General features: G+C 37.9%; 1 pseudogene; it reads right to left on the reverse strand.

The window, feature by feature from the left end:
- Positions 1-7,536: 7,536 nt before the first annotated feature.
- Positions 7,537-8,498, reverse strand: LOC138819138 (cyclin-dependent kinase 10 pseudogene; annotated as a pseudogene).
- Positions 8,499-10,582: the final 2,084 nt, after the last annotated feature.

A 10,582-nucleotide genomic window follows, 5' to 3' on the forward strand; every position in this document is an offset into this window, starting at 1 on the left:
CAAACACTAGCAGGCACATGAATATAAGACAAATAATATAAAGATGCTTCTGCACTCACAGTGGAATTTTACTCAGTAACCCATTAAATGCTAAAAATGTCATTAAATAAAAAATTCACTTAATGCATCTAATCTCTAAGTATGGCTTAGCTAGACAGTGTGCTACAGAGCATCTAATGTTTACCTGGAGACTGTGCTGTTGATAGATACTGATGGCTCACTAGGCTGCCTAGAGACCACAGGCTGACACATCACTTGTTACCAGCTAAGACATCATCAAGATAAAAATTCCAAAGTGCCATTTGTACTAAATATGACTTACATTTTATTAATGGAAAAAAATATTTCTCAAGACAAACCATTGCAAGTCAGGTATTAACTGTATCACTTTTTATTAGAAATGTAGCAAAAGGATCCAAAGATGATTTTTTTTCTTTCTGGACTCTCTGGTGAATGCTGGTTAGCAGTCTCATATCTAAATTGACAGTGTTAGATTGAGCTACATTGCATGATTGAGAAGTTGAGTCAAGACCAATTTCTTTTATACCAAGGAAAACAAAATGCATGCACACAAACAGGGCTGCCAGGTGGATGCCAGTGGCTCACCCTGTAATCCTAGCTGCACAGAAGGTGGAGATCAGGGAATACAGGTGCAAAGGCCTGCCCAGGTGGTAGAGCACCTGTATCTCCATCTTCCATTAACCAGCAAAATGCCAGAACTGGGACTTGTCTCCAGAGGTAGACTGCTAGTCATGAGCAACAAGTTGAGTGAAATTACCAAACCTGGAGTTCAAGTCCTGGCTCAGTCACAACAAATATTAGTGAAACAATATAGTATAGACCTCTTAGTACATGGGATCCTTACTTGAAATGTGGACACCATGCCTTCCTGATTCCTTTATACAATAAGATAGTTTACTTGCTTTGTCAAGTAATAGATAAACTCTACTAATAAACAACTTCATTTCTTGAACATTCATGAAAGTAGAAGTCACCTAGTTATAGATATTTGAAGAAACAGACAAAAGAAAAATGAGTGCATATAATTAAGGGAGTTAAAACTAAAATACACTGAGTAAAATACTGATAAATAAAGTTATTGCTTTTTTCTATCTTCATACAATTATGAATGTCATAAAGAAAATTTATAAATCTCTCAGTAGAGACAAATAGCTGGTAGAGTGTTGCACATTACAAATCTGTACTTGTAGCACTGAGGGACTAAAGCAGGAGATTCAAGGCCAACATGGGATTGCATTTATTGAGCTTGTCAAAAAAATTAAAAAAGAAAGAAATGAAAAGGAAATGAAAACAAATCTGTATAACTTAGGAAAACTAACTCAAAAGTTCTTAAGTATTCTTAATAATGAGAGAATACTCTCTTGTCCACCAAAATTCTATGCCTGCTTTAGTCTAGCAAAGTACAAAGGATTCACTTATCAATTATAATTAAAAATATTATTAATTATTTTTATTTATTTTCTGGGAAAAATCTTATGCAATTTTGTGCCTCAAAGAAAAGAAAGCAGTGATTATTATAAAATGTTAGGGATCAAATGAAGCCAACTAAATATGGAAAACTAAAGGAGTGTGATGCCATTTGAATATATTTACATTTGATGGGTAGAAATCCAAAAACTTGGTAGTGAGATTTGGATCCACTTGGGCAGCTCTCCCCGAACGGGCTGGCTTGTTTCTGTCCCAGCTTTCCTCCCTCTTCGGTTATCTCTGTTCACCGCCTCTAACTTTCTCAGCAGACTTTCCATGTTCCTACGCTCTTCAACTTCCTGTGGTTTCTACTGCATCGTTGGCTTCACTTCACAGATTCACACAGGACTCTTTCAGAGGCCCGCCTGCAGAGATGCTGACCCTATCACCATTGTGTGACCCTATCACACAATGGGTGACCTCCAAATCTCTCCCTTAAAATCTCCTTTAAAGAGCTGACCTTGCAACTCTTGCATTCTTCCAGCATGCACAGGTTGCATTACATGGATAACATGAAGTTTTCCCACCAGTGTGAGGACTAGCTGGATCCACAGGGACGACAGTAGAGCCTGTCTTTAAGTGCTGGGTGACTGAATATGGCAAAACACTTTCTAGAGTGGGCATATGCCAGTGGCAGCCTTGACACTCTCTTGTTAAGGTAAAAGCTTTCAAATTAGTTAAGATCTTCCCACACTTGCACTTCTCGTGGGTGAGATCTGACCAATCAGATATCCTCAATTATGTGACTTATTTTTAGTAGCACTAATCTCTAAAAGCAGGATTCCTTGTTACCAACCTAAATGATGCTACTTTTCTGGCACACCTGCAAACTGTTCTCATGCTTCGGCTGTGCTTTTCATTCTTAGTTGTCACTGCACCCTTGGCTACAAGAGAAAATACAGGTGCTGAAATGTCTTGAAATTCCTCTGTCATGCTTCTCACTCTTTCACCTTTAAGTCAGAATTCCTCAGAGTCTCCCGGAAGCAATAAAATACAGACAAAGGCTTTTCCAGAATTTACCATAGATGTTCTCTGGTCCATTTCTTAACAGAGTCCTTCTTTCCATTGGAGAACTCTTGAGTATAGTTTGCTACCTGATTTCTTGTAAGAATGCTGAGCTTCTGAAATGCCACCAGAACTACCCAGTAAGCTGTTTAGAGAGAATTCCAAAGTGTCTCTCTAGCCTACGGCTCCAAATTTAATTTAAAATCCCTTTCAGAATCTGGTTCCAAAGGCTTGAGAGCTACACCAGAAGGTCTCCTCATAGCTATGTTCCCATTTCCCTGGTACTATCATTGATGGAGAATAGAAAGGAAGGGTGGAGGAGAAGGGGGAGAGAGGGAGAGAAAGATAAGGGGAAAGAGAGAGAGGGAAATAGAGAGAGGAGGGGGGAAGAGAGGGAGAGAAAGAGAGGGAGAGAGAGAAAAAGAGAGGGAAAAAAGGGAGAGAGGGAGAGGAAGAGAAGCTTGTTACATGATAGAGCTTCACATTATACACCATTAAGGTTTTACTTTCTTCAACTAAGTCCCATCTCATAAAATTTTGAGAATCCTCCCAAATAGCACCACCAACTGGGGGGGATGATGTGACACTCCATATCCAAACTATAAAAAATACTACTGTATCATTTTTTATGCTGAAGAGTTTTCTATATGAATATACACCACAATTAATATTTTATTCATTCTTAAATCTTTACCGTATCTTATTTTCATTTCATGGCTATTGTGAATAATGCTGTGACGAATGAAGGAGAGCATATATCTCTTCAATGAATGGATTTATTTTCTTATGTATAGAAATCAAATAGGGGAATTGCTGGACCATATAATATTTTAAAGAAATTATATGTTGTATTACAGAAAAATAATTGACTTACATACTGAAGGTTAAATCTCCTGAGGCAGATTTTCTGAACTAATCCTTATAGTCTATATTTTATATAGTCTTTATTGTTTTTTTGTAGCTCTCATTTCTTTTAGTTAAGGAAATACAGTGGTTGCATAACAAATGGAAACAAATAATTTTATTTGCACGTTGTAGTGTGTTCCAGAACTAAGACTTGAACTCAGGGCCTGTGTTCTCCTCAGCATTTTTTTTTTTTTACTGTGAAAATACTGTACAGAGGGGTTACAATTACACGGGCAAGATAATGAGTACATTTCTTATCGAGCATTGTAGCTTCCTCTTTTGTTTCCCCTTCCCATCCCATCCTCCCTACCCCCAAACCCCCCCTCCCCCCCACCAAAGTTGTAAAGTTTGTTTTCGACATGACAACTTGTACTTCTCATTGTTGCAATAGGTCCACCTGTATCCCTATTTAAACGATGTTTTTTCCCTTCCCCTCCACAAATTATAACATCAAATACAGTGAAAGCAGGGGTTATATCGTGGGGGAAGGACATACAAAGCAATAAAGAAATAATCTTATAAATGTGTTAGAAATAATCGCATGAAAGACAAAAAAAACATTTGAATACACATCTTAGGGTTCATTTCCCTAACATCAACTTATCTGACCTTTTCTGCTTGATTCAGACATATACTAGTTATTGCAAATAAGGGAAACCATCGGACCTATGTTTCTTTGGCTCTATCACCATAAATCTCAATTGACACTTGACTGATAAACTGAGAAGGTCTTATGGAAGGCTTTTCTGCCGAGGTAGCCGCGAAGCCTCCATCCAGCTAAAGCATTTTGATGGTATCCTCAATATGAAAGTGTCTGCATTCCAATCTCAATTATATCTACATATTTCCATAATTTACTTTGAAACTTAGAGAGTAATAATTTGTATCATAATCTTTGTATATTTCCCATAAACCATGCATCACAGGCTTTCTAGATCATTTTCTCATACTGGTGATAAATTCATATTTATAAAGAATTTACCCCCAAAATAAATTCTACTTTAAAGAGTTGAGTGTAAATATCATAGAATTACTTACTGTACTCATGTTCAATTCCTTCTATACAATGTTCATTCTCTTAGTCAATAATATGAGGAATTAAATATTGGAAAGGTGATTAGTTTATGAGGGTGGAGCCCTCATAAACTAATATATATATTAAATTAGATATTAAACATTAAATTTGATATTAGGCATTAAAGAACAAATGAACACAATATGTACAGATTAACAAAAACAAATGCACTTTCTATAGCTAATCTGAGGATAACTTACTAAATCACACCTAATTAGCCTTATTTTTACTAGGGTACCCTAGTGTTTTCTAAACATTAAAGGTATAAAAAATAAGACAGATGATGCCTTAAAAGTCAGAACATGATAAACCATCAAGAAAATTTCAAAAATTCCTCAGAAAAGAAGGCCAAGATAAATTCTCTCTGTTAATTTGGACTTTATATTCAGAGACCAATATTTCAGAGCACAGAATCTAGAGTTAAATTCTCTCCTTTGAAATCTCAAATCTTCAGCTTACTGGTTCTATGTGTATCCATTATTTGTACAAATTTTATAGGCTGTGGATGAGCCTAATGAGTGATTCTACCTCATAGAATTGTGTGAAAAAAGTGAGAAGAGACATTAAAACACTGTGCATACTCTCTGTGAGATGACTCCATAAATATTAGATCTATTACTGTAACTATTTATATAATTACCATGCCAGCACAGAACATTTATCTTCCATATATTAAAAACAAAATTACTTACTATTCAATTTCTGCTGACTGTAAAACTCATATCTTTTATTAAAAACCTTCCTTGGTTTGTAACTTTTTAGAAATTCTCTTTTGTGTATGGAGGAAATTTCCCGAGAGACACTGAAATGTACAAAAGAATAACTTGGATTTATCATTTTCATTTTACATGAATCCACACTATCTTCTTCTTATGTAGTAGACTGAACATTCGTGGTAGTGTTAACGCACCAGTAGTCCAAACTATTAAAGTTTCCAGTAGCTTAAAATAAAGTGACTTCTATTTCCCACAGCTTTGCCAGTAACAGGGCCCCCACCCTATACTTGATAGTCAGATGAGGATCACGAGAAACAAGTGATGTATTCAAACCTCTGTAGTCTCTTTATTCTTACCATTATTTCCATGGTCTATAAGTCAAATAAAAATGTGTCAAATATCTTCACAATGTTTTCACTTGCTTCTTTGAGGATGGATTTTGCTAATATCTCAAACTCTAACAATTAATACCTACTTAAAAAAATTAATGTTTTCAGTAACTGTAGAAGTGTCTGATTCTGAACACCAAATATGAAACTATTTACACAGATAATTGACTTATGTAGTTATGCAGATAAGACAGATGTCCTAAATAATTTGCCCATTGCTAACTGTATCAATAAAGAAGCTCCTTTTTTGGAGAGGGGGTGTTGTGGGGTGCACAAGTCCTGAGCTCTGTCCCTGACCAATATTTGCTCAAGGCTAGTGCTCTATCACTTTGAACTATAGCACCACTTTAAGTTTCCTGCCGTTAATTGAGGATAAAAGTCTAAAGGACTTTCCTGCACAGGCTGGCTTTGAACCGAGATCCTCAGATCTCAGCCTCCAGCATAGCTGGGATTATAGACTTGACCTACCAGCGCCCGGCTAAGTTTTCCCCCTCCTCTCTCTCTCTTTCTCTCCCTCTCACTTTTTCTCTCTCTCTCACTCCACTATCTGTCTTAGTCATGGAAAGTAGGTAAGCTTCAAATGCAACTGTACATTTTGTTCATGAGAATTGTTTCATAACAATTTAGAATATAAGATATATATCAGTGATATACAATCTAAAATAATCAGGTAGATGTCTTAATCCCAATAGTTCAGGAGGCTGAACATTGAGGACTGTGTTTTAGTCCAGGTAGGAAAGTATGTCTAAGAGTCTCTGATGTCCAATTAATCAAAAAAAGGCTGGAAATGGAGGTGTGGCTTAAGTGGTAGAAGGTTAGCTTTGAGCACAAAAGTTCAGAGACAGCTCCTAGGCTCTGAGTCTCCATCCCCCAAACTGGCACACACACACACACACACACACACACTATATATATATATATATATATATATATATATATATATATATATATGTACATACACACACTTTATATATGTACATACATATACTCATATACATATATAAAATAAACAATTGAACCAATATTAATATCTTATAATTATATTAGGACATTTATTCTTTAGGGATTGTCAGTATTTCAAAAGTGTTCATTAAGTACCTAAAACAAAGGAGGAGGTAACAATGCTCCATAGGAAATGTACTCATTACTTTACTCATGTAACTGTAACCCCTCTCTATATTATGTTTTTACAATAAAAACATAAAAAAGAAACAAAAGCTATTAAAATGAAATATTCATAGGAGCAGTTGGTAAAGGAAGTACTATCTTTTTCTTATATGTTCCACCAGGGAATATCCAAATTAGATCTTTTAATTTGTACTTATTTTGGGAATATTTTCTAAATATACAAAACACTTCAATTGTGTCTTACAAACATTGATCTATTAACCATCCTTATTTTTCTTTGCACTTATTATTATTACTATTATTAATTATTATTATTAATTTCTGTCAGAGAGGCTTTTATTTCTTCCTCCTGGGGTGGGAGCCTTTCCTAGACAGCCTTTCCTAGACAGCTAGGGCTCTTCTAAGGAGGGTTGTCATATCAAGGCCCCGCCCAGGCTTGGTCCCTTCTTGCAACCAGAGCTACTCTAAGAGTTATCACAGACTATGTCCTGGGTTGCCCTGTTCGTACAAGTATGAGTGGCGTTACCTTCTGAGGCTTGCTTTTAAGGCCAGTGCCCAGCTTCATGTCCAAGACACCACTCAGTTGGGCCAGCACACGTTTCTGAACTGCTCTCACCAGATAGCCCCTTGTGCACTGGTCTGCAGTCTCTGCTTCTATCACCCTGGGCCTACACCCTGCATGTTCTTGGGAACGAGGGAACCAACAGGGTGCCTGGGGGGGGGACCCAAGGGCATTCCAGGAGTCCCAGCCTTGGCCCACAGGGGAGTTCCCTGTCTACTGCTGGGGGCGTGGTCTGACTAAGGCATGCAGTATATGTTGGGCCCACTCTCAGGGCTTGCCTCGCTTACGCTGAGCCTCAGCCATGACAGGAGCAGCCCGCTTATTGCAGTGGTGTGGGAAGATGAGCGTGAGTTCAGGCTCGTAGAGTGCAGGCTTCTCCTTGAAGTAGGAGCTCTCCAAGCAGACTGCTGCGGTCGCCCTTTTCTTGCGGTCATAAATGAACAGGAAATTGAGCAGACACAGTCCAGTCTCGAACAGCCATGGGAACAAGGGCTGCTGCCGCAGACAGTACTGGCTGGCCAGGGGTAGCTTGGAAAAGCCCGGCCAGATGTTCTTACTGGGTGTCCCCAGCAGCTGTACCATCAGGCCAGTCTGGTGGATCTCAGAAGTGCCAGGGAAGAGAGGCTTGTGGGTCAGCAGCTCAGCCAGAATGCAGCCCACAGCCCACATGTTGATGCTGCTAGTCTGGCTAGTGATTCCCAGAAGCAGCTCAGGGGCCTGTCTCACACAGCCTTGTCCCTCTTGTCCAGCATAAGCAGGATGGAGACCTTCAGGACACTGTGGATAATGAAGTTCCTGTGCAGTTTTACTCGACGCCCTTGCACACCTGTAGCACAATATACTTGACCTGGGACTCAGAAAAGACCATTGGCATATCCTCCAGAAAGCTGGCAAGATCCTGCGCACAGTAAGGCATCACTAGGGAAATGCTGGAAGGAAAAAGAAGAAGAAAAGGAAAGGAAAGATGCACAGTAGTTTTCTTACGGTCTTCTCCCTCTCCAGGTGGTTTCCCACCCACAACCATCTCCTTCAGTTCCACCATGTTAGGATGACCAGGGCAACAGGAGCCGTGTGATCTCCTGCAGACTGCTGATGGGGATGCCCTCCTCCTTATCCATCCGCACCTTCTTCAGAGCAACTATCTCATGTCTCGGGCCTGATACACAATGTCATAGGTGGCCCTCACCATTGCGGTATAGTTTCTTAAACTCGTCCAAGCTCCTGCACTGTCCGAGCTCTACCCCCCCCACCTTCCCCACCGCCCACCCCCATCCCCTGCCCCAAGTGCTTCAACTGTGGGCTTTTGCCTGCCAGGGAACTTACTTTTTCTATTTTATGATCTGGAAAAATAAAGGTAGAAGTGCTGAATATTTGAGTTCCTGCAACATCTGTAAAAATGAATTCAGATCTTGCCCTCTTAATATATCTTAAATGCTTGTAGCTATTTAAATAAGGTACATATATATATATATATATATATATCATAAACATGCAAAGTGATCACAAATGACAATTAAATTAGGTCATGAATGCCAACCCCGAGTGGTAAATAAATTACATTAAACTCGTTTACGTATAAATAACCCTTTTTCAAACTCTGCATTTTAGAAAATCTTAAATGAGAAGGAAAGACAGTCCTAAGACTTTGGGATAAAATTTCCAATGCTAGTTCTGGGCACATATGGCTTTTAAATTAACTAGATGCTTTTGAATTTTGCTCCCAGAATAACAGGACAATTCATTTCCACACAATAACAAGCATATATATATATATATATATATATATATATATATAGCATATATATATTTGCTTCATACCCTTTCTAAATTTATTTTATGACTTAAAGTATGTTTTAAAATAATAACTTATTTTTAATTTTCGGGGGTTACATACCATTATTTGTTCAGACTATTTTGTCTCACTTTCTACATCTTGTTTAACAAAATATAGTTTTGTGAAACCATTATAAAAGTATTTGCTTTCAGTTATGTTAAATTCAACTTTATTTATATTTAATTCTTAATTGTGCTTATTTTTGTTCATCATGATTCACATAAATATAAATATAAAACTCAACTTCTCAAATATCATTTTCAGATGTATATTCCTACTGCTAATGCCCTCTATTTATTCATAAAATAATTTTTACAGTATAATGTTACTCTTAAAAATTAATCTCTTCCATGACCCACTGGTGGTTCAACAGTGTGTTATTCAGCCTCCATGTGTTACAGGACTTTCTTTGGTGGCTTTTTGGTGTTGAGTTCTACTTTTATTCCCTTGTGGTCTGAGAGAATGCAAGGTATAACTTCAATGTTTCTGAATTTGGACAAATTTGCTTTGTGGCCTAAAATGTGGTCTGTTTTGGAAAACGTTCCATGTGCTGCTGAGAAGAACGTGTATTTTGATGATGCAGGGTGAAATATTCGATAGATGTCTGTTAAATCTAGTTGATCTGTGCAGTTGTTTAGGTCTGCAGTTTCTCTGTTGAGTTTTTGCAGAGTTGATCTATCTACTGGGGATAGTGGTGTGTTAAAGTCCCCGACAATTTATGTCTTTGGATCTATATGAGTTTGAGAGAAAGTAGTGTTTCTTGGATAAATTTGGGTGTTCCCTTGTTTGGTGAATAGTGATTTAGAATTGTAATATCTTCCTGAAGGAGAGATCCTTTAATTAGTATGTAGCGACCTTCTTTATCTCTTCTCACGAATTTTAATTTGAAGTCTATTTTATCTGATCTTAGTATTGCAACTCCTGCCTATTTATGGGAGCTGTTTGCTTGGTAGATTTTGTTCCAGCCTTTCACATTCAAAATGTGTTTGTTTTTATGGGCAAGGTGTGACTCCTGAAGGCAACAGATAGAAGGATCTTGCTTTTTAATCGAACTAGACAGTCTATGTCGCTTAATTGGAGAGTTAAACCCGTTAATGTTAAGAGAGAGGACTGAGAGGTATTTGGGAGTTCCTGCCATTTTATCCACCTTCTTGGGGGCTGCGCCCAGAAACACAAGAAATCAAAGAAAGGTTGGACAAATGGGATTGCGTGAAATTGCAGAGCTTCTGTATGGCAAAGTACATAGCTAGCAAGAGCAATAGAAAACCAGCCCATGGATTGGGAGAAGATCTTCACTAGCCATACAAGGACAACAGTCTCATATCTAAAATACCTGGAACTTAAAAAATTAAATCCCCCAAAAACAAATCTTCAAAGACACAACAGCCCAATAATTAGGTGGGCTAAAGACTTAAAGAGAAACTTCTCTGAAGAGGAAAGAAGGATGGCCAAAAGACACATGAAGAAATGCTCAACCTC

The sequence above is a fragment of the Dipodomys merriami genome, unplaced genomic scaffold (assembly GCF_024711535.1).
Source record: "Dipodomys merriami isolate MVZ:Mamm:240054 unplaced genomic scaffold, mDipMer1.0.p SCAF_8, whole genome shotgun sequence".
Taxonomy (NCBI): domain Eukaryota; kingdom Metazoa; phylum Chordata; class Mammalia; order Rodentia; family Heteromyidae; genus Dipodomys; species Dipodomys merriami.